We start from the raw sequence: 16,451 nt of genomic DNA on the forward strand, positions 1-16,451 counted from the left end.
CCAACTGGACCAGAGAGAATGACACGAACATGTCCGTGATAAATCCTTTCTGTGAAGCCAACCTGTTGGCAAAATTGAATTACCTCAAGAATAGGATATGCAACTCACATGGCAAATCTGATCCACTAGCATGGCTACACTGTACTGCTGTGATTTTCAAGGTGGTGCTAACAAGAAAGTGTATGGGATCAATTAGCAATGTCTGTCATGGGTATGGAGAAAGGGAATTACAATATGTGTGCCAAAGACTGTGACCTCACCACCCGAAGATTAAAAACAAAACTCTGCTTCTGCTTCTACTTTTTTTCTTTGAGAGGGAGCCTTGCTCTGTCACCCAGGCTGGAGTGCAGTGACGTGATCTCAGCTTACTGCGACCTCTGCATCCCGAGTTCAAGAGATTCTCTCACCTCAGCCTCTCGAGTAGCTGGGATCACAGGTGCACACCACCGTGCCCGGATAATTTTTGTATTTTTAGTAGAGATGGGCTTCCACCATATTGGCCAGGCTGGTCTTAAACTCCTGACCTCAAGTGATTTGCCCACCTTGGCCACAAAGTGCTGGGATTACAGGTGTAAGCCACTGTGCCCAAACTTGCTGCTGTATTTCTGTATCACTTCTGTACTGCTGCACTTTTGTGTTTGTGTATTTAGTCTTTTCCTTTGTTTCCAAGTAGAATCTTTTGAAAACAGTCCTGTTGTGGCTCAAATAGGCAGAAGTCGGGATTTTCTTAGGCTGGTCGAGAGGGATGGTGAGGGTGGAAAGGACGACTGCTGACACAGGGCACGCTGGCCTAGAGAAGTAGCAGCTGCTGGCATGCTAAACACACTTGGCAGAAGTGTCTCCTGCAGGGGGTGATATTTCATCATCCCCTAACCCCCAGTCTAGGGGCCTCTCACAAAACCCCATCCTTCCACCAGAAAAGAACACGGGCTTTGCTTCAAATCACCAGGACCCAAGGTTGCCTATACCCTTGGTCCAAGATGTGGGATACAAAATGGTGTGGATTCTCTCAGGGGGATGACTTCTAAATCTGAACAGCACTGAGCTCTTCACTGGGAAGCTACTTTTTAACCTGGCTCTAATGTATTTGATTAGAGATGATATCATGCTAAAATCGAGACATGTTTTATCTAAAATTAATGAAAATGCCCAAGTTAATCATGGATAACCTAATGCTTACACCTATACCCTAAGTTTATTTTTTATACTTTTCTGTCTTATAACTTTTCTATTATTAATACAAATATAAATTAAATTTTTTAACCATGAATAGGCTGTGCAACCTTGTATATTTTGAATGTGTAAGAGTGAATTAAATATGAAGCTTTTTAAAAATATAAAAAAAAAGATTTACTGTTTTGGCTGAATAATACTAATAAGAAAAAGATTTCCCTAACTATATTTTACCTTTAGAAAGTCCTCTGTTTAAAAAAACAAAAAGTGCTGTTAAAATGATTTACTGAAACCTAGCATTTGTAGCTCAATAAATTTATTAAACATTTATTTGCTGAGGAGCATTTAATTTAAAAGGTTACTTTTTATTTTTTCTTGGAAACTAGTCTACAGCCTAATAGTTACTTCCCATATATTTGTCTCACCCACTTCTATGAGAAGGCACAGTCAACACTCAGAATTACTGGAAGCATCCAGATTATACTTACCCACTAAGTACTGGGCCACTTTTCTTCCTAGCCCTCTTCCTTCTAAAACCATCCCTTACCAGAAGCAGTAAGCACTTCAGGGGCAGAAAAGGTATCGTATTCTTCACTAGACAACCTAGCAGTCCTAAGACACTGCCCTTTCTATAGCAAATGTTCACTTAAAAAATTAGGGCCGGAATGTGGTGGCTCACATCTGTAATCCCAGCACTTTGGGAGGCCGACGTGGGTGGATCACAAGGTCAGGAATTCGAGACCAGCCTGCTCAACATGGTAAAACCCCCGTCTCCACTAAAAATATAAAAATAAGCTGGGCGTGGTGGCAGGTGCCTCTAATCCCAGCTACTCCAGAGGCTGACGTAGGAGAATGGCTTGAACTCGGGAGGCAGAGGTTGCAGTGAGCCAAGACTGTGCCATTGCACTCCAGCCTGGAGGACAAGAGCAAAACTCCATCTTCAAAACAAAACAAAACAAAAAATTGGCAGGGAAAGCATTATTTATGAGAGAAAAATGCTGAAAAACAACTCAAATACCTATCCAAAGGAGACTGACTGGATAAATGATGGTTCAGTCACACAAGGAAGTTCCATGGTGCCAACCAGTGAGGAGGATTCTTATGAACTCACATGGAGTACTTTTTAGGATATACTGACTGGAAAAAAAAAATTGAGGAAAAAAAGATTACATATAATATTATTTATGAAAGGAAAAAATATGGGACATATATAATGATGTGAAGATATATTAGGAATAAAATAAGCATGTATGCATGTTTCTGTGCATGCACAAAAGAAAAACACAGGAAGTATAAGCCAGAACCTAATAAAAATAATTACCTATAGGTATGGGTATAGAATGAAAGGGGATCAAGACTTTTCCAAATGTCTCTGTATAGTTTTAAACCAAATAAATGTTCTCTCTATTTATAAATTTACATTTAAATCAAAAGAAAGAGGTTTTGAAAAACCTTAAAAATTTAAACAGAAAAAAAGAGCCTAAATGCATATTAAATTGATTACATAACAATACAGAGCAAATAATTCAAGTAACTTTGTTTTTCTGAGATGGAGTCTTGCTCTGTTGCCTAGGCTGGAGTGCAATGGCATGATCTTGGCTCACGGCAACTTCCACCTCCTGGGTTCAAGCAATTCTCCTGCCTCAGCCTCCGGAGCAGCTGCAATTACATGCACCCGTCAGAGACAAGCTTTCAACATGTTGGGCAGACTAGTCTCAAACTCTTAACCTCAAGTGATCAACCCACCTTGGCCTCGCAAAGTTTTGAGATTACAAGCATGAGCCACCGCACCTAGCTTCAAGTAACTTATGAATGCAGAACTCTGACTGTACAAACCTAACGAAATATATTCTAAGACAAAACGAACTGCATAAAAATTTTAAATTCTATTTAGTGAGTTTATTGTTAAAACAGTTTTGATGTTGAAATACTGGAATTATTATGTATGAGCAGAAGCGATACAAAATAAAATGTCACAATTTAAAATACAATTTAAAGTGTATATGCTCATACTTTGTTTTTTTTTGTTTGTTTGTTTGTTTTTTTTTTGAGACGGAGTTTCGCTCTTGTTACCCAGGCTGGAGTGCAATGGCGCAATCTCGGCTCACCGCAACCTCCGCCCCCTGGGTTCAGGCAATTCTCCTGCCTCAGCCTCCTGAGTAGCTGGGATTACAGGCACGCGCCACCATGCCCAGCTAATTTTTTGTAATTTTTAGTAGAGACGGGGTTTCACCATGTTGACCAGGATGGTCTCGATCTCTTGACCTCGTGATCCACCCGCCTCGGCCTCCCAAAGTGCTGGGATTACAGGCTTGAGCCACCGCGCCCGGCCTATGCTCATACTTTATATAACTATGTGTATATATATATGTATGTGTGTGTATGTATAGGAAACATAAAATAAACATGTTTCTTAGTTCTATTTACTGAAAGAGTCTAAAAGCAATGATAAACCATAGCACACCTGCCACCCAGATCTTGGTTTCTACATACCATTACCCACAAAAAGAAAGCAGGAGTCCTAGGACAATGTAGAACTGTGAAAGTACAAGGTGAACCTGCATCACAGGCGGATGTTGAACAATGAGAACACATGGACACAGGGAGGGAAGCATCACACACTGGGGTCTGTTGGGGAAATAGGGGAGGGACAGCCGGGGTTGGGGAGATGGGAAGAGATAGCATGGGGAGAAATGCCAGATATAGGTGAAGGAAAGGAAGGCAGCAAATCATGCTGCCATGTGTGTACCTATGCAACAATTTTGCATGTTCTTCACATGTACCCCAAAACCTAAAATGCAATAAAAATAAAGAAAGAAATGGTCATCAAAGAAAAACGGAATCACGTCAAAAGGACACAAGAGCTGACTGTAAGGAGAGTCCTTGTGACAAATTTAAAACAACTGGGGTATTAAAAGGATGATGACAGTAGTAGAAAACACTTTGAATTTTTTTTTTAAGCTGTGGGTCTATAAAGATACACGAGGATAAAGAGGAAGGGAGAAGTTTCTCTTTCCAGAAGAATACCAACTAGTAAATTTAAAGGAAATGGGGCCGAGTGTGGTGGCTCATGCCTATAATCCCAGGACTACCCGAGGTGGTAGATCACTTGAGGTCAGGAGTTCAAAACCAGCCTGGCCAACATGGTGAAACCCCATCTCTACTAAAAATACAAATATTAGCTGAGTGTGGTGGCACATGCCTGTAATCCCAGCTACTAGGGATGCTGAGGCAGGAGAACAGCTTGAACCTGGGAGGTGGAGGTTACGGTGAGCCGAGATCGAGCCACTGCATTCCAGCCTGGGTGACAGAGCAAGACTCTGACTCAGAAAAAATAAAATAAATAAATGAAGGAAGTGGGCCAGGCGCAGTGATTCATGCCTGTAAATCTAGCACTTTGGGAGGCCAAGGCAGATGGGTCACTTGAGGCCAGGAGTTCAAAGGCAGACTGGTCAACATGGTGAAACCCACTCTCTACTAAAAATACAAAAATTAGCCAGGCATGGTGGTGGGCACCTGTAGTCCCAGCTACTTGGAAGGCTAAGAAACAAGAATTGCTTGAACTTGGGAGGCAGAGATTACAGTGAGCCAGGATCGCATCACTGCACTCCACAGAAAGACTCTGCCTCAATTTAAAAAAGTAAATAAAATACATAAATAAATTTATTTAAAGGAAACGACAGAGTTAGAAAATGCACCAATGTAATAGCTTATTCATTACTAGAGTAATGATCTTTGCCTGAATAAGCTATTACATTATGATTGTGTGTGTGTATATAGAGAAAGAGAGAGACTAATGGAGAGAAAAAGAATATAAAGCAAACACAGCAAAAGGTTAACTGGTGAATCCGAATGAACATAAGAGTTCCTTGTACTGTGCTTTCAATATTCTTTTAGGTTTAAATTTTAATTTCTCAAAATTAATTATTGGTGGAAAAAACAAAGAAGTAAGTCTGCTGCATGGGCCTCCCCATTTTTGAAGGTCCTCATGATGTTTTGAACTCATCCCTTTGACCCTACATTCCCATAGTCTTACCCTTACCATCCTATTTCAATAACAGAAGCACCATTTTGGTCACTCAACAGTCTCCAAATTACACACATATTTTATTCTCACGTTTGCTCACAAGTCAACATCTAACATTCACAACGGATTTATTCACAGAAGCATTAATTTTCCTGGCCAGCCCAAAAAGTCTATTCAAGAATAATACAACTGAACATAACACCAAGGGTTTGAATAAGGTAAGTCTCTACATAAGTAAATCATACCAAAGTCAATGTAATTTTTAATAAATCTGGAAGATCCAGTGATACTTCTCCAGAAACGTGAGAGGCCTTCTTTGGGAGTATGCATTACTGCTTAAAGAGCAGGACATGTGGAAAGAGATAACCAAAAACCATGTAAGGTAATATGTAAAACTTATACTTTTAAAAAATTGCATTTTATTTTAAAAAATGAATACATCATCACTGAAAAAAATTCAATAAAACAAGGTAAAAATTCCCCCATTTTACCTCAATAAAACAGGATTTTTCCTGGGTAACTATGATTACTTCATGTATATGTGACAATAAAAATTAAAATTGATTTGGTATTTTTCCCACAAATGGTATCATAATGTACATATCATTTGGTAACTTGCTTTCTTAATTTAACACTTAGCTTTAGAGAATTCTTAAAATTATCTGCCGATCTGTATTTTTTAAATAGAATAGATTAATATTAGAATAAATAGGCACTTTAAAGTCAACACTCCTAAACAATTTCAACCAGAAAAATAAACTACTTAGGCAGAAAAAAAAAAAACACTAGGTAAAGTTTTATAAAGTCAAAAATACCTGATACATCAAGTCTTCAATTTGAAAAAGCAATTTAGAACAGTAATTTCATATGATTCCATTTTTGTCTTGAAGGCTTTATGCCAAACTATTACCCACTGAGAGGTAAGGCAGAAAACAAAAGAAGCTTTTGGTTTTAACTTCATACCCTTATATTATTTGAATTTTACTTTAAAATCCTTGCAGAAAAATCTTAAAGGTAAAAAAGTTTTAATTAACAATTCCTGTTTCTGAAAAGGTACAAAAAGGATTATAAAGTCACTGCTCAACTACAGCTCATTTCCTGAAAGATAATCAGTTATAGAAAGGATATTTCTGGGTACTTAACTGTCAAAATAGGGCTATAAATTCATGCTTTAAAAGTCCCCTCTATGCCAGGTGCAGTGGCTCACGTTTGTAATCCCAGCATTTTGGGAGACTGAGGCAGGTGGATCACTTGAGGTCAGGAGTTCAAGACCAACCTGGTCAACAGGGTTAAACACTGTGTCTACTAAAAACACAAAAAATTAGCTGGACAGACACCTGTAATACCAGCTACTCGGGAGTCAGAGGTGGGAGAATCATTTGAACCTGGGAATAGAGGTTGCAGTGAGCCGAGATCGTGCCACTGTATTCCAGCCTGGGCAATAGAGTGAAACTCTGTGAAAAAAAAAAAAAAAATCCGCCTAGGCATGGTGGCTTATGCCTATAATCCCATCACTTTGGGAGGCCAAGGCGGGCGGATCACCTGAGGTCCGAAGCTCAAGACCAGCCTGACCAACATGGAGAAACCCTGTCTCTACTAAAAACACAAAATTAGCCAGGTATGGTGGCACATACCTATAATCCCAGTTACTTGGGAGGCTGAGGCTGGAGAATCACTTGAACCCAGCAGGCAGAGGTTGCCGAGACTGCACCACTGCACTCCAGCCTGGGCAACAAGAGTGAAACTCCATCTTCAAAAAAAAAAAAAAAATCCCCTCTAAATGGAAATATTTTCCTTATAGAGAAGGAACGATGGAGTTAGTCATTTTGCCAACAACAGAACAAAAACTTAGGCAAAAAACATTTAATGTCTGCTGAACCAGGACAGAAACATTTGATGAGGAACAGAATCCTTATATAACCTCAAAGTGTCTTCCCCAATGTTAGTTAATAATTATAAAAGGAAAACACCATCATAGACAACAGAGAAAACATCAAAAGCTAACCAGTGATCAAAATTAGCATCACTAGTTTGGGGCAAACAGACACCATATGCCTCTGAATGTGATACCCTAAGAAGGTCACAGAGTGACCTTATAGAGTTCTCCAGCATCACCTAAATCTACCTATAAGGAACCATCAGATGAAGTCAAATTGAAGGACAGTCTATGGCCTGTCTCAACCGGTCTCTACAAAAATGACAATGTCACAGAGGACAAATAAGGGCTAAGAGACAGTTCTAGATCTAAGGAGACTAAAAAGACACAGCAAGTAAATACAATGCACTATTTGGATCTTGTACCAGCAAAAAACAAAAAATACTAAAAAGGACATTATTGAGATAACTGACAAATTTTTAATACAGACTACAAAATATTGTGTCAATATTAAACTTCCTGATTTGACAATTTTACTGTGATTACACTAAGAGATTCCTTGTCCTTAGGCATAAAGAAAAAAAGAAGGGTGAAAAGGCATAATATATGCAATGAATTTACTTTCAAGTGGTTCAAAAAAAGAAATCACACACACACATATATATGCACATATGCACGTATATATATGGATTGAGTATATCCCTTATCTGAAATGCTTGAGACAAAAAGCGTTTCGGTCTTTTCCCATTTTGGAATATTTGCAACATATGTATTGGTTGATTATCCCTAATCTGAAAATCTGAAATGTTCCAATGAGCATTTCCTTTGAGCCTCATGTTGGTACACAAAGTTTTGGATTTTGGAGAATTTCAGATTTCAGATTTTCAAATGAGGAATACTCGGCCTATATACATCCATATAGACAGATAGATGAGTGTGTCTGGACAGACAGGTATAGATGTCTATAAAAACAGAGAGGGGACCGGGGAAATAATAAAGACGTTAAAAATTGAGGAATGTCGGTATACAGAAATGAGAATTCTTTGTATTATTTTTGCAACTTTTTGATACACTTAAAATTCTTTCTTTTTTTTTTTTTGAGATGGAGTTTTGCTCTTGTTACCCAGGCTGCAGTGCAATGGCGCGATCTCCGCTCACCGCAACCTCCGCCTCCTGGGTTCAGGCAATTCTCCTGCCTCAGCCTCCTGAGTAGCTGAGATTACAGGCACGCGCCACCATGCCCAGCTAATTTTTTGTATATTTAGTAGAGACGGGGTTTCACCATGTTGACCAGGATGGTCTCGATCTCTTGACCTGGTGATCCACTCTCCTCGGCCTCCCAAAGTGCTGGGATTACAGGCGTGAGCCACCGCACCCGGCCCTAAAATTATTTCAAAATAAAGTTATTTAAAGGTTGTTCCAGTCAGGCACGGTGGCTCAATGCCTGTAATCCCAGCACTTTGGGAGGCCAAGGGAGGCAGATTGACTGAGGTCAGGAGTTCGAGACTAGCCTGGCCAATATGGTGAAACCTCATCTCTACTAAAAATACAAAAATTAGCCAGGCATAGTGGTATATTCCCACAATCCCGGCTATTGAGGAGACTGAGGCAGGAAAATTGCTTGAACTTGGAGGCGGAGGCGGCAGTGAGCTGAGATTGTACCACTGCACTCCAGTCTGGGTGGCAGAGTGAGATTCTTTCTCAAAAAACACAAAGTTGGCCGGTCACGGTGGCTCAAGCCTGTAATCCCAGCACTTTGGGAGGCCGAGGAGAGTGGATCACCAGGTCAAGAGATTGAGACCATCCTGGTCAATGTGGTGAAACCCCTTCTCTACTAAAAATACAAAAAATTAGCTGGGCATGGTGGCACGTGCCTGTAATCCCAGCTGTTCAGGAGGCTGAGGTAGGAGAATTGCCTGAACCCAGAGGGCGGAGGTTGCAGTGAGCTGAGATCGCGCCATTGCACTCCAGCCCAGGTAACAAGAGCGAAACAGAGTGGAGGGAGAGTAGACCCAAATTTTTGAAGTAAGGCTGAAGATTAAAATTAAAAACCACAGAAGAACAGCCAACAAATAATCAGGAAAAAAAATGCAAATAATAGAACTGAAAAATGTGAAGAACGCTTAATCAGCTCAAAAGGGTAATGAAAATAATAACATCCATTAGAGCAGGATAATTCAAAAGCAAGTCAAATTAAACATATACAGGGAGATATAAAAAGGAACCAAATACAAATCCTATATATATAAAAAATACAGGCTTGGCACGGTAGCTCAGACCTGTAATCCCAGCACCTTGGGAGGCTGAGGCCTGTGGGTCACCTGAGGTCAGGAGTTCGAACCAACCTGACCAACATGGTGAAATCTCATCTTTACTAAAAACATAAAAATTAGCAGGCACAGTGCCATGTGCCTGTAATCCCAGATACTCCAGAGGCTGAGGTAGGAGAATCACTTGAACCCAGGAGGCGGAGATTGCAGTGAGCCGAGATTACACCATTGCACTCCAGCCTGGACAACAGGAGCAAAAGTCCATCTCAAAAAAAAAAACACAAAAAAACTACAATCCCTGAAATCAAGAACTCTGGTTCAGTTAAACAAATTAGACAAAGCTGAAGAGAAAACTGATGAAGTGGAAGAGAAATCTTATAAAATTACCCAGAACACAGTGAGAGAGATAATAAGGGCATAAAAAATATGAAAGAGTAATAAAAAGGCATGAAGGCTAGATTGAGAAGACTCTACATACATCTAAAAGTAGTTCCAAGAGCTGACAATTTCCAAGAATTCAATAATGACCTGAGTCCTTAGATTTAAAAAGCACAGAGAATGATGAAAAGGCTAAATAAAAATAGACTCCTGGACATACTGCAGTGAAAATGCAGAACAGTAAAGATAGAGAAGCCTTTAAACTATTAGAAAATCAGATTACTTACAGATAAAGGACAATTAGGCTGATAGCGGACTTCTTACTAGCAACAACTGATGCCAAAAATAATCAAGTAATATATTCAAAGTGTTGCTAAAAGATGACTGTCGACCCAGACTTGCAAATGGAGCTAAACTCTCAACTCAGAGTACGGGTACAATTAAGATAACTGTCTAACTTACTGACTTACCTACTTCTATTTATTTTATTAATGATTATCACCCAGAGATCCTTCTTTAAATTAATAAAGTATACTTCAGCAAATAAAACATAAGCCCAGAGGGAAGCAACAGGATGCAGGAAAAAACAGTAAGTATGGATATGGATAAATTATTTGTTAAAATAACATTTTTTAAATTAAAAAAACTGAACAAAAATTCTAAAATTCCCTCAGAAAAACAAAAGTGGGATGAGGTGTGCTCCTAAGATGTGCTAAGGTTCTTGTCTTACTCAGGAGAAATATAAAAACAATGAGAAATTTTAAATGTTATTAGAAACATATACAACAAATGATAAAGGTTAAACTTTTGATATTAAATATTCTAAAATGTATAGCCTCCAAAATGGCTGGGAAGATACACGGAATGGAAAGTTAAAGAACTATCCACCTAACAGAAGACAGGAGAGAAAGAGGCAGGAATTAAGCCTGATAAACAGAAAACACAAATTAAGATGACAGAAATGTATAGTAATCAAACTAAATAGACAAATTTATTAAAATACACATTATCTTCTATAAAGTATTCTAAAGTTATGTGCAAAGCAATTACTAAAAATGAATGCTTTCCCACTGTCAAGAATCAATTAAATATCTTTAGCCTTCCACCTTAAATCACATCTAAAGTGTCATCATGAAGCTTTAGCATTTCCTTGCACTCTCCCTCACCTACCACGAAACTCCTGGAACTTTGGAGTACAACCACTTGCTCTGAGCCCTGTCCCTGGCCTCTAGCTCAGAGGTCCCCAACCCCCGAGACAGGGGGAACTGTCCATGGTCTGTACCTGGCCACACAGCAGGAGGTGAGCGTTACCACCTTAGCGCCACCTCTGATCAGATCAGCCGGGGACATTAGATTCTCAAAGGAGCACAAACCCTATTGTGAACTGTGCACTCAAGGGATCTAGGGTGCATACTCATGAAAATCTAATGCCTGATGATCTGAGGTGTTAGTGTTTCATCCCAAAGCCATCCCCCATACCCTGACCCCGTCCATGGTTGGGAACCACTGCTCTAGCATGCACTCTACTCTGTTTTATTTCAGTACCTTTGCTCTTATTTTTCCCAAGCCCAGAATCCTACAAACCTCTTTCCTTATTCCAAATCCACTGATTCCTCAGCCTTAACTGGCTGCTCATCTGAGAAAGTCAGGACCCAAAGAAAAGGAGGAGCTGCTTGGTCCAGAGTTAAGGTGGCAGACTGAGAATAGGCTGTAGGCCCTTCCACCCCAAATTCCTTAGAAATGACATTAGAGATATAAGAATGGGTACTTTTGGTACACCAAAAACTGTCACAGATAACAAGGCATTAGAAGGGAGAGAAGGAGGAAGCCACTGTTCTCAGAGCATGTACAAAAGAAGATGATACAAAAGTGGGGAGGGGCGACAGCGGATTCCAAACACAGAGGTGGAAGGGCCTGGAACAAAGGAGGTGCCTGGGGCATTGAATAGTGCCCGCCACTTCATTGGCTAACCTGTGGCCAACTACCCCCACTTCATTGGCTAACCTGGGGCCCCTACCCCAACTTCATTGGCTAACCTGTGGCCAACAGGTGTCTGCTCTAGAGGGAACAGAGAATGAGCTTGGGGAGGAGGGGCAGGGAGGCAAGCAGGAAGGAAGTAACATCTAAGAAAAATGGGGAGCCCCCAACACTGAGAACTGGCTTTGGACACACCCCCGCCCCACCTACACATCCAGCCTCCTTTCTTCTTTCCATTCCCACAGACACAGGGAGCATCCCCAACTCTATTCAAGCCCAGCCCTTTGACAGTGCTTTTAAAAAATGATTTCCTTGTTTACTGCTAAATTGGTATAAACAATTATTTCAACATGTTCTTTTCCATAATAGCATGCTTCTAAAGGGGCCCACAGTTCTCTAAGAATACATGTGCCAATTTGGTACAATGGTCCTAAGTAGAAATGTTTGTACAAATGTATTTTGTTTTCCACATTTTTCTGAGCATCTGTGCATAAATATTGACTTTTCCATTCAGAGACTACTTACCTTCTGCTAGAACAGAGGCCCCTCAACAGAGAGAGGCTGAGATGCTCTCCACTCAGCAACCACACAGCACCCCCACTTGTGGACACTCATTATTCTACCTCACACCCCTGCTCTTCTGTCTGAACCTTTCTCTTAATCCCCACATGACACACCTTACAGTCTCTATTGCTTGTTCTCTATTATTAAAGTCTAAGGTGAGTCAACTGCAGTTGGAACTATAATTATAGAGGACAGATTTTATTGAAAGAAATTCATTTTTTTAATGTACATTCTGTCAGATAAAGAAACAGGCTGGGTGTGCTGGCTCATACCTGTAATCCCAGGCCTTTGGGAGGCCAAGGAAGGTGGATCACTTGAAACCAGGAGTTCAAGATCAGCCTGGCCAACATGGTGAAGCCCCATCTCTGCTAAAAATACATAAACTAGTCAGGTGTGGTGGTGCACGCCTGTAATCCCAGCTATTTTGGAGGCTCAGGCAGGAGAATCACTTGAACCCAGGAGGCAGAGGTTGCAGTGAGCCAAGATTGCACCACTGCATTTCAGCCTAGTCGACAGCGAGACTCCGTCTCAAAAAGAAAACAAAAGAAACAATTGGGGGTAATTATTCAAGACAGCAATAAGTACAATAAGTAGAGAAAAAAAATCCAGAATTCAAATCAGACACACTGATTCCTACAGGAACCAAAGGAAAAGCTAGAAAATGTGTTTCATATCTGAGACTTTCAAGTTTTAAATTTGTAAGTAAAACTGAATATTTATATACTCAATTGAATAAATCAAACAGTGTTTGTTAAAGCTGACACTAAATCTGTTTCTTATACAGAACCAATGGAATTATCACAGAAAATATTCACCAATCCACTCAAGCAAAGTTCTAGTGTAAGAGTCAATGATGTGGCCAGGAGCACTGGCTGATGCTTGTAATCCTAACATTTTGAGAGAACAAGGTGAGAGGACTGCTTGAGCCCACAAGTTCAATACCAGCCTGGGCAACAGATTGAGAGCCCAAGTCCACTAAAAATTTTTAAAAATTAGCCAGGTGTGGTAGTGCATGTGTGAGTGCAGCCCCAGCTATTCCGGAGGATGAGGTGGGAGGATCTCTTGAGCCCAGGAGTTCAAGCTTGCAGTGAGCTATAATTGTGCCCACTGCACTCCACCCTGGGTAACAGATCAAGACACTGTCTCAAAAAAAAAAATCAATGATGTGGCAATCCTGAGTAATACATTTCTGCCAGTTTTGAAGCCTACTGGTTCCAAGCCAGTAACATTAACACCTTAATGTAATGCACAAATATTAACAGAAGTTCATAGAATCATGACAAAAGCTAACCAATGACGTAAGTTTAAAATCTGAAAAGAAAAGAATGTAATGGTAATATTATCTAGGAAGACATGCCATTTATTCATTTTATTTCTGTTCCAGAGATTTAATAAATCATACATGAACAAATACAGAAAAGGCTATATTAATAATTATATAAACAAAGAAGAAAGCCCTTAAATGTGCAGAAATATAACTCATAGGGGACAGTTTTGGCTTTGGTAGAAGTGCCATTTGGAGTAGTGATGAGGAGTGACTCGCAACCTTTCTTGGAGTCACAGGTCTGAAAATGTGAAGACCTCTGTGGAAACATACATACACATACATGTAAGATTCTGCGTGTAGTTTCAAGATTAGAAACCCATGTTAAAGAACAGTTAACCTCCCACCTTCTGAACCACTGAGGAGCTAGTTAAGTGATTCTGAACAAGCCTCCCTAGCCACACTGATTCGTCCTCTGGCTCACTGCAGTCCTCTGCTCTGTTTCCACTTTTGCTTTCTCTGTGGCTCTTTCCCTTGATCTGCTCTACCCACTCCTCCACCCAAGCCATTCTGTTTCCCTGCCCAGCTTTCCTCAGTTCCTCACCTACTCCCATTTTTCCCTATATACACTCCTGTCCCCATGTCCTTAACTGGTATGAATATGAAAATAAATCATATACTTGGGTGACCCAATTAACTAAATTTTTATGTTATTGCTCATAATTTTAAAAGCCAGTAAACTGAAAAAATTACATTTACAGATAAATTGAGAGACTAATTATAAGGAAAAAAAGAAGAAAGAAGGAAAACAATAGTGTTTTTCAAGGAAAAAAATAGTTATTTTACATCTGGCCCTAATTTTTGTCTCTGTATTTTTTTTTTGCCATAGGTCCATACTAGGAAAAAATGACTGTGCCCCCACCCATGACGATAAGGATGTTTCAGGGACACAGAGAGCCCCAAGTATTCACAGTGGGTCCAGAACACAGGACAAACAGATGAGGGCAGGAGCTGTGTGCTGGGCCAAGGCCAGTAGGCCCAGAGGGCATTCTATCCAGAACCTGGCTGACATGAAGATGGGACCAAGTCCAATCTCCAAGAATTTGGGGGTGGTGCATTTTACACAACTCTCCAAGTAGCCAGCACCATCCATGGCTCTGCCATATACTCTAAATCACAATAGAAAGATGCTTTAGGAAAAAAGGCTAACAAGATATGTGGGAGGGAATAGAGGCATCCTAACACTAAATTCAGCTACAGTCGGCTAAAGTTCATCTATAAAATTCACAATTAGGTGTGGTGAGATGGCTCATGCCTATAATACCAGCACTTTGGGGGGCTGGGGTGGGAGAATCTCTTGAGGCAAGGAGTTGGAGACCAGCCTGGGCAACATAGTCAGACTCTGTCTCTACAAAAAAGTAAAACATTAGCTGGGCATGGTGGCATGCAGCTATAGTCCTAGTGGCTCCAGAGCCCGAAGTGAGAGAATCACTTGAGCCCAGGAGTTGGTCACAGCGATGCAGTCCAATCTTAGTGACACAGTGAGACCTTGTCTCAAAAAAAAAAAAAAAAAAATCCAACAAACAAAAAAAATTCACAATTCTTGTACCATGGAAATTATTTGCAAGTGAATTATTCCACAATTAGACAAATGTTAATGCTTTTAAGGCAAAGTCCCTGGAACCAACACTATATGACATCTTTACTGTATGCTTTTTCTATGTCAGGTCTATATAGATAGAAGTATAGAGATACTTATATGTATTCATAATTTTATAGATACATAGTTTTATTTAATATATGTATACCTAATTATATAATTTTATGTATATATAATTTTATTCAACCCTGAAAATAACCATATAAGTAATTATAATCCCCACTCAGTAGATGAGGAATCTGAAGCTTAGCAGAATTGACCAAACTGCCCAGAGTCAAGCACACTAAGTCAGAAAGACAGAATATCAACACAGAGCTCTCTGACTCTAAAGCCTGTGCTCTAAGCCCGAGATCCTGAGCTTCTCACACTTAGATGTGCATATGAATCCCCTAGTCCAATTCTGTAGGTCTGGGATGGGCCTGACAATCTGCATTTGTAACACATTCTCACCAATGCTGCTGATCCATAGACCACCATATGTTGAGCAGAAAGGGGGCAAATAAACCATTATATTAGACTAACTACACACGAACAGCCGTAACTTCTAAAAGCTGAGTAAGTATACTGTCAGTAATGTATCTCTAAAAAGGCAACTATTTTAAAGATAAAATGAACAATATATTTCTATATGTTAAACTGTGCAATACTTTAAAAAATCGGATTTCTTCTAATCATATGGTCTCTTTATAATTAAAAAAAAAGAAAAAAAAATCAGAAAACATAACTGTATAGCCTAAAACAAATTTTTAATGAAATTAAATGAATCTCCAATTTTTTTGCACACATTCCTGTTGTCTTTGGCCAGAAGAGCCTCTCCTGTGTCCTGTGTCCAAACCAGATGCATCCTGTGTTTCTACAAGGAAACCATCAGAATCTATTAAAATTACTGCACACTGATAGCAGCAGGGACATGACAAATCGCAGGCCAAGAGTCAGATACCACAGAATGTGTTTCAGGGCTTTAGGGGCAGGCCCATTTGCAACCAAATGATATTGTGTGAGGCTGGCATGCTCAGTGCATGACAAACTGATGCAATTTCGATGCTGTCTGCGGGCCAGGGGAGATTTCTCTGATGCTGGTTGTGGTTAGTTTACAGAATTGTGCAGAGTTCCCAGATTTGAATCACTTGGGGCTTGAAAGGGCTTCACTTGACAAGCTACAAATAATTACACCCTACTCTTTCCATTGTACTCTATTATTTTGCCCCCCTTATCTCTAGGATTTGAGCTTTTGTGAACAAGCAAGGTCAGCTTCTATTTTG

General features: G+C 40.0%; 1 protein-coding gene and 1 long non-coding RNA gene across 11 annotated transcripts in view; both read right to left on the minus strand.

Annotated features, from left to right (window-relative positions):
- The window catches only part of SNX24 (sorting nexin 24), a 178,669-nt gene that overhangs the window by 120,056 nt on the left and 42,162 nt on the right, over positions 1 to 16,451 (minus strand). The gene's annotated exons all lie outside the window — the stretch shown is intronic.
- The window catches only part of LOC144581407 (uncharacterized), a 47,145-nt gene that overhangs the window by 16,621 nt on the left and 14,073 nt on the right, over positions 1 to 16,451 (minus strand). The window contains exon 2 of the long non-coding RNA XR_013532121.1: positions 1 to 16,042. This exon is cut by the window's left edge and continues 16,621 nt beyond it. This is a non-coding gene — a long non-coding RNA (uncharacterized LOC144581407). The remainder of the gene's footprint in view (positions 16,043 to 16,451) is intronic.

This window comes from Callithrix jacchus, chromosome 2 (assembly GCF_049354715.1).
Source record: "Callithrix jacchus isolate 240 chromosome 2, calJac240_pri, whole genome shotgun sequence".
Lineage (NCBI taxonomy): Eukaryota > Metazoa > Chordata > Mammalia > Primates > Cebidae > Callithrix > Callithrix jacchus.